The sequence below is a fragment of the Protopterus annectens genome, chromosome 1.part1, assembly GCF_019279795.1.
Source record: "Protopterus annectens isolate FY-2018-M chromosome 1.part1, PAN1.0, whole genome shotgun sequence".
NCBI classification, from domain to species: Eukaryota; Metazoa; Chordata; order Ceratodontiformes; family Protopteridae; genus Protopterus; species Protopterus annectens.
This window is the reverse complement of record NC_056726.1, coordinates 1,350,384,118-1,350,405,785: the sequence shown is the minus strand read 5'-3', so window position 1 is coordinate 1,350,405,785 and position 21,668 is coordinate 1,350,384,118. Positions and strand designations below refer to the sequence as shown.

General features: G+C 41.6%; 1 protein-coding gene across 1 annotated transcript in view; it reads right to left on the bottom strand.

The window, feature by feature from the left end:
- Positions 1 to 21,668, bottom strand: part of LOC122810421 (elongation factor 2) — an 825,928-nt gene that overhangs the window by 199,269 nt on the left and 604,991 nt on the right. The window lies entirely within an intron of this gene.

Below are 21,668 nucleotides of genomic sequence, written 5' to 3'. Positions count from 1 at the left end.
TCAGCCGTTGCTTGCAAGGTAGTGTTACATTTTATAGAGAGCTTTGCTGCCTAGTTTTTGTGCAGGAATGGCTGCTGCTTTCGTCCGCGAGCGTTGTTTTCAACCATTGCTCTCAAGGTAGTGGAAAAGAAAAATTTTCCAGAGAACTTACCTAGTAACAAAAAAAGTTAAAAAAAAGCTAATTTTGTCAGGTAAAACACTGAGGATTACAGTCCATCAGTATTGGCACTCATTAGAGTTTTGTAGTTCATATGGTTCAGAAAATGCATGTCATGCAACATCTGTTGCTTTGTTAACTTTTGAAGTGAATTAGAGTTGCCTGGCATGCTGTTAACATACTGCCTTATGTAGTCAAAAGTATAGGGCTTGAATCCTTCTGTCATTTACTTACGAAAAGACTTTAAGCAAGTCATTCAGACAGTGCTTCTAGTTGTCCCTGAAAGGAGCACTTTGTTCAGTGGGTTTACCTGATTAACAGATACATTAAAGAAAATATTGTTTAAAAACTGTCCCCTTTTGTCCCTCCCTAGCACTTACCCATGTTATAACTGCAAACAATGCAGGTTTATTGATTCATCAAAAAATATATTTTTTCCACATATTAATAAAATGGTGGTCAGTAAAGGCAGATACAACTGCAAAAGTATGGGGGTAGTATATTTGGCAACCTGCTCCACCTGTCATCATTTCTATGTGTGGAAAACAACTAGAGCCCTTTATCAAAGGATTTACGAACATCGTTTGGCTATTAGAAATAAAGATACTAATAATGCTTTAGCCAAACATGCTTTGGAGTGTTCTAACTTCAAGAAATTTGTATTTGTTGTGTTGGATGACATAGATTTGACTCCATTTGTCACAGAATTTAATAATGCCCTGGACAACAAGGAGCTTAGATGGCAGGTTTTCCTTAGGGTAAATCACATTCCTGGTCTAATGTGACCTTAAATGTTAAATGCCTTTTAAATAACAGACTATATTATTAAATAGTTTATTTGACAAGTATTTTTACAGTAGGCACACACTTGTATGTATTATATGCTTTTTGTATACAAGTCAAGTGTTATATTTCACATTTGATACATTTGCCTTCAAGAAAATGGAATGTATTAATGACCAATTAGATGAATGGACATTTGATTGGTTTATTGATCAAATTTTGTATTTAAACTTGACTAACTGATTTACTGGTCAGTTCTGAAGAAGTTTGCTGTGATTAAAACGAACAAAAGCACTTAACTTTTTATCTGTGTGGACAGTCATCATTTTGTCTTTTTTTCACGGTTTTGTTCTGAACATTAACAAATGTTGCTGTATTAAACAAAATACACAACTTAAAAAGAATCAGGAAGGTGAGTTAGGTCTTAAAAATGTGTGTTGGGGCCCCATGACCTGAAAACATCCCAGGGCCCAGGTACACTTATGTTCTGTCTAATCAGAGTGCACATTTCTGAATAATAATTACTGTTTCTTGTATAATTTAAATCATTTACAAAGTGCTTAAGTGTACTTCCTGTTGTTTTATTTATTGTGTACAGGCGTACAATTATATTTAAGTTATTGTCTAAAAGTACAATATTGTCTTTAATGCAACACAACCGCTTTCACTCACAGCTTCTTCAGGTGTATATACACAGCAATAAAATCCACCTTCTTATATATTCAAATAAAAGCACATGACTAACTTAAAGTCATATGGTCATTAAACACATCAAAGAACATAAAAAAACATTAAAGACATACATATAAATTCAAAAAAATATAATATAAATATACATACTGCACTCAGATAAAAACACTGCAACTACTTCATTATTAAATCTATCTACGTAATGTTCCTTTCCTCAGTGCTGAAATAAATAAAAACAGAAAAAGAAAAAAAATAAATATACATACTGCACTCAGGTAAAAGCATAGCAACTACTTCATTATTAAACCTACCTACGTAATGTTCTTTTCCTCAGTGCTGGTTTAATGGGGACGCTATCATTAAGCCCATGGCCATGATTAGCCCTTAGCATAATTATCCATTTGGCCTCTACTTCCTCTGTCCTATCCCTAATATCGCTATACCTATCACTTTCATATATCTTAGAGATTACCATGAACCTAAACCTGTGATGTTGCCCTTTATCCAACACATGTTTGGACAAGGCATTAACTCTAGAGCCTTTACCAATATGGTAAATATGCTCTCTAATCCTCTCCCTTAACATGCGATCCGTCTTGCCTACATAAAAACTATTACAGATCAGGCAGGTAGCAAAGTAGACAACATGGGTGGTGTAGCAGGTAGCATTAACTCTAACCTCAAAAATCCTGCCAGTGTCTGGATGTTCAAACCATAAACCCTCCTTAATAAACTGACATTGAGCACATTTTCCACAGGGTTTTGTTCCATGAATAGTTTCAACATTCATGTGCCCCTTTTCAAAACATAACCTTCTTTTTAAATTCTTCTTATTCTTGAACGTAAACTGAGGTACATCTCCAACTATTTCACTAATAAGAGGGTCAGTTAATAGTATCTTCCAATGCTCATTGAAAATATTGGTATATTTCCTTATGTCCCTTGTATAAGGAACACATACACTCAATTTATTGCTCCTGCTCGATCTATCTCCCCACCGGATGTCTTCTGAAAAGTAGGGTTTAGCTCTAGACTGTCTCAAACGCTTAACTTCCATATCATGTCAGTTTATTAAGGAGGGTTTATGGTTTGAACATCCAGACACTGGCAGGATTTTTGACGTTAGAGTTAATGCTACCTGCTACACCACCCATGTTGTCTACTTTGCTACCTGCCTGATCTGTAATAGTTTTTATGTAGGCTAGATGGATCGCATGTTAAGGGAGAGGATTAGAGAGCATATTTACCATATTGGTAAAGGCTCTAGAGTTAATGCCTTGTCCAAACATGTGTTGGATAAAGGGCAACATCACAGGTTTAGGTTCATGGTAATCTCTAAAATATATGAAAGTGATAGGTATAGCGATATTAGGGATAGGACAGAGGAAGTAGAGGCCAAATGGATAATTATGCTAAGGGCTAATCATGGCCATGGGCTTAATGATAGCGTCCCCATTAAACCAGGGAAAGAACATTACGTAGGTAGGTTTAATAATGAAGTAGTTGCTATGCTTTTACCTGAGTGCAGTATGTATATTTATTTTTTTTCTTTTTCTGTTTTTATTTATTTCAGCACTGAGGAAAGGAACATTACGTAGATAGATTTAATAATGAAGTAGTTGCAGTGTTTTTATCTGAGTGCAGTATGTATATTTATATTATATTTTTTTGAATTTATATGTATGTCTTTAATGTTTTTTATGTTCTTTGATGTGTTTAATGACCATATGACTTTAAGTTAATTAGTCATCTGCTTTTATTTGAATATATAAGAAGGTGGATTTTATTGCTGTGTATATACACCTGAAGAAGCTGTGAGTGAAAGCGCTTGTGTTGCATTAAAGACAGTACTGGTTTTATTAAGTTGGAGACGTTTTTGTTTTTTATATCCTGGAGCATATTGTAGCCTGCCTCCACATCGTTTTCTTTTGGACTGTTTTTTACGTTTTTTCTGTCTGTGGAGGTACCTGATGTTTATTGGGCATTTTTTGCGTTATTAAAAGTACAATATGTAAATCACATTTTAATGTGACTTATTTGCAACTTTGTTATGGTTTATTTTGTTCTTGTGCATAGGTGACAACTTGGGAATGCATGAGTCCAAATGTCCTCAGGCTGATGCAAACTATTAAAAGAAGAATATCCTTTTTCAGTAAAAACAAAGGAAAAGTGCATTCTCTTAACATCTGAAGCATATTAGATACCAGATAATGTCTACATAATAGTCTTTATTTTGGGGTTGCTTTAATTATTAAGGCTTGTGACAGCACCTTCCTAAAAATAAGAGGTGGCTTTAAAATGAATACAGTTTTTTCCATTGCTTGGGGATGTTGTGAGACAGACATGTTTTAGGATTCCATATTTGGAAATGCCAATACATATGTAAAGATACAGTTGTATATCTTGGCCAGCTATAACAATGACAACGGTACTTGAGTAATTACATAGATATGAATAAATAGTTTTAAATACCTTAACATTGGAATTAAACCTGGCATATTGGTTGCGTTGTTATTTACAGTGACCATTAGAGTGAAGTATTATAGTGATTATAGAGCTCTAGCAAAGAAAGAATCTCATACATTGTAATTGTAAGAAGATTTTATGGGTATAATAAGGTGGCTGAGAGATGAAAAGGAAGAGTAGATCGCAAGAAGATAAAAGAGGGGTTGGTGCACTGTGGATATTGGTAGAAAAAAGACAGGAAATCTAGAAGTGTCAGAAAGAAATAGTGTAGAAGTATATTAGTGTGAACACAGGAACCTGGGAGAATATGAGACTGAAGTGTTGGACGGAGAAAGTTTTAGAGTAGTTTAAGAGCTGTACACTGAAGATATAGTAGGACATAAAATCAATGGACACAGTCATTGTTTAGAGCAAGGGCAGTCACTTTTAGAGGTTAGATAATATTCAGTTTTTACTGTGAGGTTTTAGATTTTGATTCTGTCCTTGTGTAAAGGGGGTAGAGTTTCAGAGTAAGCAAATTCATAAAATGAATCTCTGTAGTGGTTATTAAATTTCGATACAACAATATTCCATAAGTCATGTGACTTGAGTTGTCTATGTGAGGTGTATTTAGATACATTATTTATGGTGGGGCATTTGTTTAGTGTAAAGAGAAGATTATGTGCTAAAAATAGCACTGCTGGAGCTTTTTTCTGTGATACTCCAATGGTATGGGCTTTTGCCCTGCTGGGGGTATTCCAGGTAACAAAAGGAAACAAAACAAAATATAAACATAAAATAAACAAATAAATGTGCATCTTATTGAGTGTGCATTAATATAAAAGATTCCACGGAGTTAGTTACATAAAAAAACAAAAAAACAAGCATGGGATTATAATGGAACGGGGTGCAATTACGATCTATCAAAATTGTAAAGAAATGCTATTCCCACTTAGCTAACTTCATTATAATCAGAGCCAAGTGTATATTTCCTCCTTTAGCAGACAGATTTTCTAAATGAGAAAGAAGTGTCTTGGGCAAGAGAAAAGACTAAAAATGTGGGAGAATATCCAGCTACCCCTGTTTTCAGCCCTTTAACTTATACTTCCAAATGGCAGAAATTAGAACATGGAGGACATAGCACAGCATGCCCCTTAACCTAAAGGGATGAACAGTGTGGTGCAAATCAATTTCCAGGATGGTAGTTTAAAATTAGGGAGTTGTGAGTCTACACTTAGAAGCAACTCTTTTGTCCTGCATGCACGCCATAGAATACTCTCAGGAATGAAGCTTATAGGTTCATAGGTTCATAGGTTCACACTAGGCTATCTGCCCAAGGGCATTTATAAGCCTAGCCCATAGTTATGTGGCTTTCGCCACCCCTTTAGTTTGAATAAAAACTATGCCTATCATTTTGCTGTGCCTCTGTCAAGCAGTGACACTGAAGTAATCCCTGGGGTATATCTGCAATCTCCCATCCATTGGTCAAGATTCCTCTTGAACAAGGCCAGAGAGGTGCTCTGCCTCACATGTACCGGGATTTTGTTCCACAGCATAGGGAGTCTCTGGGTGATGAATCTGTCCCTCCAGCACATTCTATTTATAACCGTGTCAAGGTTTAAGTCTCCGCCCTTGTGGTTCTGAGGGATCTAGATTTTTGAGGTGAAGCATATTCATCAAATCTGGGTTTGACATGGCCTTATATGTCAGGCACAGGTCACCTCTGAGCAAGCGGTATGAGACTGAATAGAGCTGGAGTTCTTTCAGTCGGGCAGCATAAGACATATTTTTGAGACCCTTTATCCTTTTGGTGAGGAACTTTTGGGGCCTTTCAAGCTGCAGCAGGTGTCTGGTCAGATACATTCGAACGGGCATTGTACTCAATCATAGGTCTAATGAGTGATGAGTACAGGGGACGATGACCTCCCTTGATCTAGATGTGAATCCCTTCATGATCAGGTGGGCGATATAGAAGGTTTTCCTAACTACTTTAGCAACATGAGTGTCAAGCGAAGGCTACTGTCAACCTGGGTCCCCAGATCCCTGATGACTTTTTCTGTGCTCAGTGGATTGCCACCTATATGGTAGCTAGGGGTAACCTTGTTTTTCCCGAAGGGTATGACTATGCATTTTTGGCGTTTAACTTCAGGCCATGGCTCTGGCACCAGTTATCCGTTTCTGTGAGGCCCTTCTGGAGGATATCTGTGTCAGATGTGTTTTCGACTATGGCGCCCAGTTTGCAGTCATCTGCAAACTTTGTCAGCCATAACCCTCCTGTGTTTGCTTGTACTTCAGAAAAGTAGATGCCAAACAAGAGTGGACCCAGGACTGAGCCCTGTGGGACACCACTTGTGACAGGCTTTGAGTCTGACATGGCTCCAGCAACTCTGACCCTGTGGGTTCTGTCACTTAGCCAGTTTGCAACCCATCTTGTGATGTATGGGTTTACATTCAAGCTGATGAGTTTTTCGATGATACCTGAGTGGGGTATTGTGTCGAAGGCCTTTGCCAGGTCGAGGTAGGCTGTATGGACTGCCTTTCCTCATCAATGGCCTTGGTGACTGTCTCGAAAAAGTCAACCAAGTTTAAGAGGCAGGATCTGCCTTTGACAAAGCCAAACTGGGTTGGATCCAAAGTCTGCAAGTTCCCTATGTCTTTATTTATGAGTTCCATTATGATCCTCTCCATGGCTTTGCAGAAAAGGCTTGTCAAGCTAATGGGGCGGTAATTTCCAGGGTCTGTGGAGGCACCGCCCTTATGAAGTGGGACCACAGTCGCCGTGCGCCACTCCTTGGGTACGTATCCTGAGGTGAGGCTAAGATTAAACAGCTGTCCTAACTGTGGGTTTAATTCCTCGTTGAGTTCGTGAAGCACACAGCCGTATACTTATTGGTATACATTCCAAGAAGAAAACAATAACTGCTTAAGGGAGAAAACGGATGACCACCCCCCCATGCAATCAAGACTCAAAACACTATATCTTAAATGCTTAAACCCATTAAAACACGCGTGCGCGCGCGCGCACACACACACACACACACACACACACACACACACACACACACACACACACACACACACACACACACACACACAATCACAAAACAAGCAGTGGCCATGATTCACAGTCAGTCAATAATGAAATTCATTAGAGTATCATTCTTCCTGCTGATCAGAAAATGCTTCATGATGCAAAATCTGTTGCTTTATTAACTCTTTAAGTGTTTTATCCTGGCTTTGTCTGGAAGTCTTGAGCATGGCCTCCATATTTCAACGTCTGTTACAGTCACTCAGTTATGCCAGACATTTCTCATTGTTCAGTAAATGCATCCAGATACAAGACCTGTTGCTGTACTAACGTTTTAAGTGGATTACAATACTATATAGAAATAATTCCTGGGGTCTAGTGTTCCCCTCAATAAGTCTTTCATGCTGCAAAAAGCAGAAAAGTATCCCTGATGTCTAGTGCTTCTACATCTCATCCATTGCTCATTATTCTAGGGGGAGATGAGGGGTATGGAAGCTTTCCCACCCTCACACACACACACACACACACACACACACACACACACACACACACACACACACACACACACACACACCTACCTGCACTCACATAAACTCACCTGATATCACTTATACCTCAAAATTCACTCACTCACATAGCCATACACACATGCACTCATCCACCCCCAACACTACCTAACTGCTACACTTCGCAGAACTAAACTGTAATGCAGTCTCATTCATTGAAAGTAATGGGTGAATACAAGCTGTTCGCTGAGTTAATTATCACTCTTGGTGGTACAGATTTGCACAGATTAAGTGGTGTTATGAGTTTCTCAGCGATTTAAGCCATTTATCACTGTTATTTATCATATGCTTCTACTGTGGAATGCATTAGCATTGGAAGTAGACCAAACAGACAGCCCATCATGGTGCTAAACAACTCTGAGTTAAGCACTACAGCAGAACTGTATAAGAACAGGAAATTCTTATCACCAATGATGATATGGGCTTACTGCCACTGGGAACCTTTTGAATTTCAGCCCTGATCTCTACATACACCACAACAGAGGTGGAACAATTTCAGAGATAAGGATAAACTATGTAAAAAAGTCCTCATCTTTATTTTCCTTTATACTCAGTTGTCCTACCTCTGACATCTTATATAGGATATATGCAATACAAAGCAACAGCCAACACACTTGAACATCAATAGTGCAAGTGTTTGCTTAAACATACACAACGCTTCTCTCAGCAAAATAGAATGTAATAAGCAGTAGTCCTCCCAAACATGTGTCCTGTTGTCATAGTGAAAGTGTCCACTGTGTATTCTGGTCAGCAAATCATAAGTGAAGTGGGTATACTGCTGCACAACCAATGCATATACCTTTATCATATCAACTGTCATGTCCCTGGCCACTGTTTTATTAAAAAACACCATCTACCATTCACTTTCATTATCACGTACATGGCCCCTTTCACCTTCACTGCTTTTATTAATAAATAAACCCCCTTTCTTTCCTTATTCCCACTATCATGTTCGCTATCACAGTGTGAAATAAATAAACCTTGCACTTCTCCACTAGTTGTCACGTTTGCATTATTTTATTAAGAAACATATTCCCCATGCCTAGTAACATGTGCTCAGTTATTGATTAGTAATGTAATATCTTCCCTCTGACTTCCACCATCATGTTGCATTTGTCAAAAACAATCCCATGCCATTCTGTCCAATGGCACACTCTTGATTGTTGTTTTGTCAAGAAAAACATCTCTCTTGCATTCACCCTCAATATCACGCGCTAGTGTTAAACAATGTATATAAAACATCCACTGTTCCCATTCATGTCTGAAATCACTTTTAAGTAATGTAAAACACCCTCTTACATTCCAGATTCTGCACTACAGTGCATCACTCATGTACACTACATGTAAACCAGGCACATGAACAACTAAAAAAAGATGTGTAAAAGCAATCTCATATTAATAGTGCCAACATAGGAAAGATGTTCATACCATACAAACATGATGCAACCCTTTCTACTCCACAAATATTCAGTCTATTTGAGAGGTGGACAAGATGGAGTAGGAAGCATGTGCACTTCAACTAAATGATCTTCAGATATGAAGGGAATAAAATGCTGGATTGGCAACTTTATAGAGGACCCAAGGGCCCACCCTCTACAGGGGATTTCTCAAAAGTAAGATTTTTTTTCTGGGGGGTGGGGTCAGGATGGAAGCAGATGATTTACATATAATGAAACAATTCAGAACCCTATGCTTTGTTATGAGACAGATTACAAATTTTACTGCTATATGTGTATTATAATCCAATAGAATATCAGTTTCGTTGAGAATGCCTATTTAAACAATCAAATAAAATAATGTATTTTGCTTTTCAATAGAAGTCTTCTTTGGCTAACGCACAGTAAATAATGGATACTTAAAAGGTGTCAGCACAGATACAGCAAGTTGACATTCCTCATCAACTGTTAAAAGTGTATTTATTCAAATAACTGGTAGATAAGAGTTCCACACCAATGTGTCATGTTAAGGAATGATCTAGGAAAAAGTACAGTTTTGTACCTACCATAAATGTAGATGTTCGAAGATCCACATTGCTGCAGTCCTTACACTTGGGTAGTCTGCTGTCCTCGGTCGGCCCGAATATCAAAGTATAAGGCTGACGTCGGTCAAGGCGCATTTGACTGACATCAGGACGTCAGGGTACAAATGCGCATGACCGACGTCATATCCTCAGTCTTTTCTTGCCCCAGATGTCAGAAGACCCTAAACATAAAGGTCAAAACCAAAAGACAGCAAACAAACAACCAACCACCCTTGCACTAATCATATGTACAATATATACAATATACACAATATTTACAACCCAACCCACACAACCACCTCTAACTACAGAGGGAAGGAGGGAGGTATTGGACTGCAGCAATGTGGATCTTGAACATCTACATTTATGGTAGGTACAAAACTGTACTATGTTCTTCATCTCACATTGCTGCAGTCCTTACACTTGGGTAGAATCCCAAAGCAGAGGTAAGGGAGGATGGCCAAACTACAAGGAAGCAGGAGCTGCCAAAATGCCCTGCAAAACAGCAGTGGCAAAACCAGCCCTGGATTTAGAGTAAAGTGGTAGGTGATAATGCCTAGAGAAAGTATGCACTGAACTCCAAGTAGCTGCCTCCAAAATATCCTTGGTTGCCACTCCCCTCAAAAAGGCTGTCGAAGTGGCAGTAGCCCTAGTGGAATGAGGCCTAATCCCAGCTGGAATCTCCTTGCCATGATGGGAATAACAGAAAGCAATGCAAAACCCAATCCACTTAGAAATAGTTTGTTTTGACACAGGCTTGCCCTGAGAACCCAAAGCAAAAGAAACAAACAACTGCTGAGACTGCCTGAACCCTTTAGTTCTGCACTTTTTTTTTAAAAAATACAGTATTTAAATTGATTTAAACTGTGTATGAAGGAGTGTTGAAGGAATTTTTATCTGAAGTTATTCTGCTCTTCAGTTATTTCCACCCACCCGCCCTGTTTTTGTTTTGGTGTTAATCTTAGTGGCATTGAAACTGCCCGCCCCTCAGCCTGCCTCTGGGCCCATCTCATTTGCTCACTCAACTGAGTGCAGTGAGATCATATTCTGATTTCAGGCACTCCTACTGTGTACAAAGAGAGCATCTGGGAAATAGAAAAAAAAAAAATTAAGCTTATTTCCTGCCTTTCTTGTTAAGTGGTACAGACTATTTGTAGGCTTCTGAGCCCCTAATCCCTTCTGTGTTTGAGGGAAGCCTTCTAGCTTGTTTATTTCTTATAACTAGCCAGTTTTCTAGTTTCAGCACTCAAATCTGTTTCTTTGATCTCAGCACTTGTTCAGAAAAAAAAAAAAATTTCATCTGCTTTTACTGTACTTGTGTTTTACCTACTTCTTTTACTTTTGCATCATCTTAAAATACTCAATTGTATTTATTACTGCTTGGTGTAACTCATTCTAAGCCTTTTGGTTTAAACACTTGGGCTTCGGACCAGTTAGTTGTTTTGCACTGAGAGGGTTTGTGGTCTGCACTGTTGTGGCAGAACAGGTAGCTTACATCCTTCTAGGTTGCGAACTGCTGATTGAGGGCTCAGTGTCTGTTATTCTAAAAGTGTATTAATTCTGGTTTAAGCACTTGGGCTGTCAAGCCAGTTATTTTACATTAAGAGGGTTCGTGGTCTGCACTCTTGTGGGAGGAGAGGCTGGACTCTGCCCTTCTGAGCTGGGAATTTCTGGTTAAAGGCTTATAGTGCATGCATATCTGAACTGTTCCTTACTGAAGTTGGTGCGCCTTGTTTGCTGTGGCATAGACTGGATTCGGGCCTGCTGGATCTAGCTTTGTTTGTGTAACTTGAGCACTAATCCAGACATTCTCTAAAGTATTCAATGGTATTTATTACTGCTTGGTTGTAACTTGATTAAAGTGTAGCTATCATTCAAGTCTTTTGGATTAAGCACTTGGGCTTCAGAACAGTTGTTTTACATTAGGAAGGTTTGTGGCAAGCACTGTGGTGGCAGGACAGGTAGCTTTCATCCTTCTAAGTTGGGAACTGCTGATTGAGAGCCCAGTGTCCAAGTGTATTAGTTCTGGTTTAGGCACTTGGGCTTCAGGCCAGTTATTTTACATTAAGAAGGTTCGTGGTCTGCACTCTTGTGGGAGAAGAGGCTGGACTCTGCCCTTCTGAGCTGGGAATTTTCTGGTTAAAGGTTTATAGTGCCTGAATATTTGAACTGTATCTTACTGAAATTGGTTCACCTTGTTTGCTCTAGCATAGACTAGATCCAGGCCTACTGAATCTAGCTTTGTTTATATGCTTGTTGTTTGTTTGCTTGTTATTTCCCTGGAAGCTAATTCCACCTAATACGCAACTTCTCAGCGCTTCTGTGGATCACTAGTGATATCTGCATTACTTACTGTACTTATTTCCTTGTTTCACTTGAAAGAAAGTTACTGTTTGTCGTTTTTGCATTTAGTTATTTGTAACACATTGCACTCAAGTTACCTGGCACTTGCTCACTAAAGCAATTATATAAGTCAGCACTAAAAATTAAAAGCACTACACCCTCACTCCCCACTGGCCCTTGTTTTCAATTAAGGATTTCCCAATATTATTCTAGCATGTCCAAAGGTCAGTTGTCAATCTCCTCTCCGGTCCAGCTGGTGAATCTGGGAATCTTGAGGCAATGTTATAACTGCCTCATGTACACAGACAACCCTCTCCTCCTCCCACATAACACAAATACTTGCGAGAGATGCAGCTATTTAGCCAAACTGGAGGCTGAGCTCTCTCAACTCAGGACTGGCAAGACCAGACAGGAGGAGAAGGCAACTACACACACCACAAAACCAGCCTCACATAATGCTACCACTCCACTGAATCAAACACATAAACACACAAAGACATACTCGAGGCTCTGAGTAAAATTTACCTAAACAGCAGAGGCCTCCAAAGCAGACACCCAAACAACTGCTACCTCAAGACACCCCACAAGCAACACATAAACCACAAAAGCAGTGTGCAAATCAGTCACAGCCCTTAAGGCCAAATACAACACCAAACATACTTGTCATAGGTGACTCCATAGTCAGACACACTGGCGTCCCACTCACCAGGCTGAACAAGGAGAGGGTCACAGTAAGCTGCCTATCGGGCTAGAATCCGCCACATAACACAAGCACTCGGGTCACTCCATGGCAAGTACAAATATGACACAGTCATTGTCCATGCTGGTGTGAACGACCTGAGACGTACCTCCCTGGACTACATGAAAAGAGACATAGAGGAGCTCTCTGATTATGTAGCCCAGGCAGGTATGACCCTAACCCTGAGCAGTATCCTTCCTTCACCAAGAATGATGCCACAATATAGAGACAAGATGATCAGCTTTAACAATTGGCTTAATGTCTGGTGTCATTCAAAGGGGATCCAGTGTCTGTCTGCCTGGGATGACATGCTTGACAAGCCACGCTGCTTCAAGGGACGGCTTGCACCTGTCACCCCTGGGATTCGGATATTGGCTAAGGCTCTTGCCACCCCATAGTGCCTTTTTAGGCAAGGCTCAAATTCTAAACCTACCACCCTAGAAAACAAAATGGGAAGAAACTGAGGGTAATGCTGCTCAATGCCAGAAGTCTAAATCTCAAAATGCACGACTCGAGGCCCTTCTCAGTATGGAGAACATCGATGTCTGTGCTGTAACTGAAACCTGGTTCAAGGCTCCTGAGAGCACCCGGCACTATTAGGTTTTACCTCATATCATGCGTTCCGGCCCCAAAACCCGGACCACACCACAAAAGGAGGGTGTATCCATATTCATAAAGGATACTCACACCTCCAGGTTGGTGGCAACGCATAGCTTGAAACCATCCAGGTGCAACTAACCATAGGCAAAACTGCTCTACAAATTGTAGCATGCTACAGGCCACCCTCTCAAACTCAGGAACCCCACACAGCCTTCCTGAAGACACTGGAGGGTATAAATGTATCTCCAAACACCATCATATTGGGTGACTTCAACTACCCGAATATAGACTGGGAACATTACTCAAGCCCTAACTTTCTAGCCCAACGGTTCCTGGAGTTCATAAATTCAAATGCCATGGAACAGCTAGTCACTGTTCCCACGAGAGGAGAAAATATACTAGATCTCATTGTCACAAACATGGGGACAAAATGCTCCACACCAGAAGTATATCCCTCATTGGTGAGATCTGATCATAAACTAATCTCACTGGAAATCCACATCCGCCCCACCCCAAGCAAAAAGACCATAGTGAAGAACTTCTCTAAAGCAAACTTCACACTACTCAAGACTGGTGTGGTATCCTTCAAGGCCCCTGAGCCAGAGGAAACCACAACCCAAGCTCTGAAGCCCTTACAAATGCCTTCTATGAACACCTCCAGGACTGCATGGATCAGGCAATCCCAAATAAAACCAAGACTCTTTCCACAAAGGGCAAACGTCCAGTCTGTTGGACCCCAGCCATTAACAAACTTTACAATAAGAGGAGAAAGTTATTACATGATAGAACAAAATCCATAAAAGGAAGTCACCCCTGATCATTATTAGTAAAAAATACGAGCACTCATAAAATCAACTAAGGCCAATTTTGAGAGAAAAATTGCCATGGATTCAAAGGACAATCATAAGGCCTTTTTCAGCTATGTTAGGAACCTGGGGAAACTCCCAGATATGCTCAGAATTAGTCCAAAATGATACAAAAATCACTGAACCCACAGACATTGCCAACATACTGGCAGACAGGTTCAGTGCAAACTTCACCCCTCTCCCCTAAAGGAGAGATAACTATCCCAGCCGAGTGTAGCCTCCCAGACATCTCAAATGCGCAGGTGAAAGCTGATCTCTCTAAAGCTAAAAACACAGCATCAATGGGACGGATGGTGTCGCCGGCTGTGTGCTACACGAGCTAAATGAGGAATTAAACCCGCACATAAGGCAGCTGTTTAATCTCAGCCTTACCACAGGATACGTGCCGAAGGAGTGGCGTACGGCAACTGTGGTCCCACTCAACAAAGGCGGTGCCTCTACAGACCCTGGTAATTACAGCCCGATAAGCTTAACAAGTCTAGTCTGCAAAGCTATGGAGAGGATCATAATGGAGCTCATAAACAAAGATATAGGGGACTTGCAGACATTGGACCCGACCCAGTTTGGCTTTGTCAAGGGAAGATCATGCCTTTTGAACTTGGTTGACTTCTTCGAAACGGTCACCAAGGCCATTGATGCAGTCCATACAGCCTACCTTGACCTTGCAAAGGCTTTCGACACAATACCCCACTCGGGTATTGTAGAAAAACTTACCAGCTTAAATGTAAACCCATATGTCACAAGATGGGTTGCAAACTGGCTTAAGGACAGAACCCACAGGGTTAGAGTTGCTGGCGCTGTGTCAGACTCCAAGCCGGTCACAAGTGGTGTCCCACAGGGCTCGGTCCTTGGCCCCCTATTGTTTGGCATCTACTTCTCAGAAGTACAGGCCAACATGGGAGGACTTTGGCTGACAAAGTTTGCAGACGACTGCAAACTGGGCGCCATAGTGGAAAGTGCATCGAACACGGATATCCTTCAGAAGGGACTCACGGAAACAGATAGCTGGTGCCAGAGCCATGGCCTGAAGTTAAACGCCAAAAATGTATAGTCATACCCTTCGGGAAAAACAAGGTAACCCCAAGCTACCATATAGGTGGCAATCCACTAAGCACAGAAGAGGTTATCAGGGACCTGGGGACCCAGGTTGACAGTAGCCTTTCTTTTGACACTCACATTGCTAAAGTGGTTAGAAAGACCTTCTACATTGCCCACCTGATCATGAAGGATTCACATCCAGATCTAGTGAGGTCATTGTTCCCTGTACTCTTCACTTATCAGACCATTGATCGAGTACAATGCCCCATTCGGGATGTATCTCACCCGACATCTGCAGCAATTGGAGAGACCCAAAAGTTCCTCACCAAAAGGATAAAGGGACTCCAAAATCTGTCATATGCTGCCAGATTGAAGAAACTCCAGCTCTATTCAGTCGCATACCGTCTGCTCAGAGGTGACATGTGCCTGACATACAAGGCCATGTCCAACCCGGAATTAATGGACATGCTCCACCTCAAGAAATCCAAATCCACCAAAACCACTAGAGCAAGCGACTTAAACCTTAGCACAGATATAAATAGGACGTGCTGGAGGGATAGATTTATCACTCAGAGACTCCCTATGCTGTGGAATAAAATCCCGGTCCATGTGAGGCAGAGCACCTCGCTGACTCTGTTCAAGAGAAATCTAGACCTGTGGATGGGAGATCGTAGGTTTACCCCAGGAATCATCTCTGTGTCACTGCTGGACAGAGGCACAACAAACTAATGGGCACAGTATTTTTTCATATAAGGGGTGGCGTAAGCCACAATAATTTGGGCTAGGCTTATAAATGCCTTAGGGCAGATAGCCTAGTATAAACCTATGAACCTATGAACCAAATAATATCGCAACTGCCTGTGTACATCTAAAGTGTGCAAAATCTTTTCCCCCTTATTTTGGGGATTTGCATAAAAAGTAGGCAAATGAATAGTTTGGTTTAAAGCCACACTAGAAACCACTTTAGGCATAAAGGAAGGATTAGTACGTAAAGATACCCTATCCTTATGGAAAATCAAGAAAGGCTCAACCGCCATAAGGGCCTGCAATTCAGAAACCCTTCTTGCAGAGGTAATGGCCAACAAAAAAGCAGTCTTCCATGATAAATATTTCAACTCAGAAGTAGCTGCAGGCTCAAAAGGTTGTAGAGTGAGTTTCTCCAACACAAAATTGAGATCCCAAGCAGGAGTAGGAGCTCTTCGTGGGGTCTTATATTCTTTGCCCGCTAAGAAATTGCTTGAACAAAGGATGAGAAAACAATGGTGGGTCACAATCATAGTGAGCGAAATTGCTGCAGCATGAACCTTAATAGAAGAGAAAGACAAACCTTTGTCCAGTAACTCAGTAAGATATTGAAGAGCCACACTCAAATTAGGCTCAGAAACATCAAAATCTTTTGCTGCACTCCAAAATAAAAATCTCTTCCATTTATCTGCGTACACTTTCCTTGTACTAGGCCTTCTAGCTTCCAAAATAACATTCAAAACTTGCTGAGGAAGAGGAGGCCCACTATGGTTCAAAACAGAATATGCCAGGCTGTTAGGTGCAGAGAGTGAAGCTTGACATTGAGCAAATGGCTGTCCTCCTGTGACAACAGGTGTGGAATCGAAGGCAAAGGCCATGGAGGCTTCCGTACTAGACTTCTCAGTAATGGGTACCAGTGCTGTCGAGGCCAATCTGGAGCTATTAAAATCATCCTTGGCTTGTCCTGTCTGACCTTTAGAAGTACCTTTGGGAGGAGAGGCAGAGGTGGAAAGGCATACACATGAAGATTGCTCCAATTGAAAGAAAGAGCATCCACTCTCCAAGCTGTGGGATGAAACCTTTTTGTGCAAAACTATGGCAGCTGATGGTTTAGTGGAGAAGCGAACAGATCTATGTCTGGAGTTCCCCATGACACTGTCAATTTCTGAAATACATGAGGATCCAATTTCCACTCGTGGGGATCCATAATTCGTCTGCTCAACACATCTGCTAAGGAGTTCTGTGCTCCTGGCAGAAACCTTGCCTGAAGATTGAGCTGTAAACTGAGAGCAGTCTCCCACAAAATCATTGCTTGCCTGCATAGAGGATAAGAATGCGTCCCCCCTTGCTTGTTGATGTACCACATGACAGTTGTGTTGTCTGTTAGAATCAACACCTGCCCTGGAAGAAGTAAATCCTTGAAAGCTATTAATGCAAACTGGACTGCTAACATCTCCTTCAGGTTGATATGTAGATGTTGTAGTCTGGCAGGCCACTTGTCTTGTATCCACTTTCCATTTAGATGAGCTCCCCAAGCTTTGTTTGAGGCATCTGTCGTTAAAATCTGACTCGCCTCTGGCCGGGTCACAGAGAGTCCCTTGTTTAGGTGACATTCCTGAGCCCACCACAAAAATTCCTTTTGAATGCAAGGTATTATTTGAATGACAGTGTCCAGATCCTGGCAGTGCTGCGTCCATATATTTTTGAGATACCATTGCAGCTTCCTCATATGCAGTTTGGCATTGGGAAGCACCAGAATACAAGATGCCATGAACCCTAAGGCTTGAAGGACTGTCCTTGCAGTCAGCCCGGACTGATGAGATAGTTGAGGAAGTAAAGGGATACACTCTTTTGTTTGTCCGGGGTTAAAAAGGCCATCTGGGATGCTGTATTCAGTCTCACACCCAGAAAGCACATGTCCTGAGAGGGTACTAGACTGGACTTTATTTCGTTCACAGAATACCCCAGGCATCTTAGCACTGCTATCACATATTCCAAATGATGAAGAAGCTCTTCCCTTCCTTGAGCCAGAATCAGGCAGTCGTCCAAATAAGGATAGATCTGTATTCCTTTTAGCCTGAAGAAAGCTATCACTGGAGCCAGAACTTTCGTGAACACTCTGGGCGCAGTAGATAAGCCAAAGGGCAATGCAGAGAACTGATAGTGAGAAGTCCCAGCTCAAAAACGCAGATACTTCCTGCAACTTAGCCTGATAGGAACATGAAGGTAAGCCTCCTTGAGATCCAAAGTTACCATCCAATGATCTTTGCCCAGCAGAGGTAAAAGCTGCTGTAACGTCAACATTTTGAACTTGGGAATGTCCAGATAAGTGTTGAGGGTAGATAAATCCAAAATTGGTCTCCACGTGTTCCCCTTCTTTGGTACTAGGAACAGGCGAGAATAAAATCCTAGGCCCACTTCTGGCATAGGGACCAGCTGTATGGCCCCTATTTGGAGTAACAGAGAAACTTGCTTGTGAGCCTCTATTCTTTGTTGAGGAGGAACGTCTGGCATGCCTTTGAAAGGAGGCAAGGTATGGAAATAAAACCTGTAACCGTGGTGTATGATATCCAATACCCATCTGTCTTGGGTAATTAAACTCCAATTTTCTTTGAAAAGTGCCAACCTTCCTCCCAAAGGTGCTGCCAGACGAGAAGGCTCTGGCAGCTGAAAAGGTAGGTCATTGGGTCTGTTTACGAAAGGACTGACCCCTGCCCTCACCGAAGACTGTGCAGGAGAACTCCCTGTTCTAGGCCTGAAAGAGCCCTGAGCTCTGCCCCTACCACGTCTAGATCTACCCCTAGACTGGGAATCATAAAAAGGATACGTCCACACCTTAGTAGGCCAATTTCTACTAAACTTTGGAGGCTGGAACTGCAAAAAATCTTTAACAGTCTGCATAGACTTAGCCTTGTCTTCCATTTTCTTTAAAACTGCCTCAACAGGAGGACCAAACAACACGTCAGATTGTAAAGGAGCATCTAAAATCCTTGTTTTAACATGTTCAGATAAATTTTGATCCCTCAGCCAGGCGTGCCTGCGAAGAACTGACCCAGTGGCAGCCACCCTAGACGATGCCTGTACAGCATCAAAACCACATTGCAAAGAATGCTTACCCACCTGTTCAGAAACATGTACTAAATCTTGCAACTCTTTACAATCAATACCTTCTGCCAGAGCATCAACCTTAGACTTCAATTGTGAAAGGAGATAGTTTTGGTATTTCAACATGTGAAACTGGCAATTCAAAGCCCTCATAGCAAGAGTGGAAGAAGTATAAACTTTCTTTCCCCATCTATCCAAGGCCCTGGCCTCTTTGTCTGCAGGAACCGGATTCTTAACAACAGAAGCCTTAACACCTTTAGGCCCCTGGCTAACAGTTTCTGGGTCTGCCCTAGGACTCTTAAAAGATACTTATGAGCTTCAGGCACCCTGTAATACCTATCCGGTTTAACAGGAGCAGGAGGCAAAGAATCAGGATTAAGAGAAGCCTCTGTAAAACATCTTCCACTACATCCAAAACAGGAGGTATAGCCAAAGGCCTATGCTGGGGTAAAAACAAAAATTCCCTAAGCCTTTTCCTGGAATCAGAGAAGTCCTGACCTTCCCACTTAAAATGCTCCCTCATGGAATGAAGAGTTTCTGAAAAAGAAAAATCCTCAGGAGGAGAAGCAGAAGGAGTAGAATCATCCACATCAGAATCAGAGTAAGGAGAGTACTCCTGCAAGTCTTCAGCCGAAGACTCTGAAACATCTGAAGCCTGCTCAAAACTCCCTAGCTCAGGCTCCACCCTAGGTCTCTTATCAGGAGGGGGCATAGAACCCCTAATCAAAGTAATCAAATCTTCTGCCATTTTAAGCATATGCTTCTTGGGCACAGTTCCTGAAGAGCTAGGGGTAACACCAACTGAAGCTAAACCTGGCCTGCCCCTGGGAGAAGCCTTGGAAACAGAAGGAGAGGGCCTAACCACCCTAGGCAGGGAGGGGAGTATAGTAACCTGAGAAGCCCCATCAGCCTGGCCTGCCTCCTGAGAGGCCACATCCTGCAATAACAAAGTCTCTCCCTGGGGTCCCAAAGAAACCTCCGGTGGAACCACCGGCTCCACCGACACCTCTAAAGAACCGGCGTCCTGTACTGACGGTTCCTCTAGCCGAGGTTTAACTGCTTTGTCCTTGCGCTTCTTCGAAGAAGCGGGCGTCGGAGCATCCGACGGCATTTTATAATTGCACCGCTTCCTGAAGACTAACCTGGCACAATCTAATCTTCTCTTAATAGTGCGCTTATTGAATCTAGCACAAGAGCGACACCCAACAACGTCGTGCTCAGGCCCTAAGCAAGGAATACACAAAGTATGGTAGTCTCTATGCGGTATCTGTTTCCCACAAGAAATACAATTATTCACTTTTTCTGACATCCGGTAAACCACTGAGGCAAGAAAAAACTAAAATATTCCCCAACGGGGTACTTAGCCAACTTTGACTCGGTCTGAAACTCCGAAATCGAACAATGTCAGAACGCCAACCGGCACTTGCAACGCTGCTTCTGCATCGGACCATGCGGCAAAAAAGACTGAGGATATGACGTCGGTCATGCGCATTTGTACCCTGACGTCCTGATGTCAGTCAAATGCGCCTTGACCGACGTCAGCCTTATACTTTGATATTCGGGCCGACCGAGGACAGCGGACTACCCAAGTGTAAGGACTGCAGCAATGTGAGATGAAGAACATCAAATGTTAATTACTTAATTGTTTAAAGAATATGACTTTACTGCAACCGACCTTCTGCAATGCAGCTCTGTTTATTTCTATATCCACTGACATCCATCATGTCACACATGCTTCTTTCAAGGTGGTTTACGCACAAAACCAGACTAAAAAAACAGAGTACCTCAGAAACTTTAGTATAGGCTATATTTCACAAATAACACAAAACACTGTAATTATTCTTATAATCTGTGACTACTGTGTCCTGAATCCATCAACATGAAGAACTGCAGATAATTTTTCCAAATGGTACCGACTCCTGCAGACCTTGACTTAGCTGGTCATGGAAGGCAATTATGCGCTCAATCACTAACTACTGGAGTTCAGGCATATGCCAGCTTGCACAATACATCACTTCACAGAACTTTTTGTAAAACCAGGTAGCTAGTGTGACTGTCTCATGCCTTGAAAAGTTAAGGAGGGGCAAACAGTATTGCTACACTTTGATTAAGGAGCACAATAAGCACTATAGTTGAGGTTCTGATCAGTCCTTGCATGAAGTACTGGTAATCATTTTAGCAGCCATGATCACAAATTGCATCTGATTAAGTGGCAGCCACTCATTATTTTTTTTAGGAAGTGTACAAGAAGATAGTATAGATCTTTCCTAAAGTTTAGTACATGAGTGTGCAAGCACCATTTTTTGGCCCTCAACTTTAATAGGAGTTTTTTTGGTCCAATCTTTAACAGGAGCTTTTTTTTTGGTCCTCAACTTAAGACTGGGGGATGGACATATCTATTCCAGGAAACACAGAAAGCATGTGCAACTTTATGCTGTCCAGAAAAGCAACAAGACTGGAAAACTTGGAATACACAACAAAAAGGACAGGTTTCATTACAATTATATTGACAGCTGCGGTGAAAACTAAGCCACAAGGCTACCC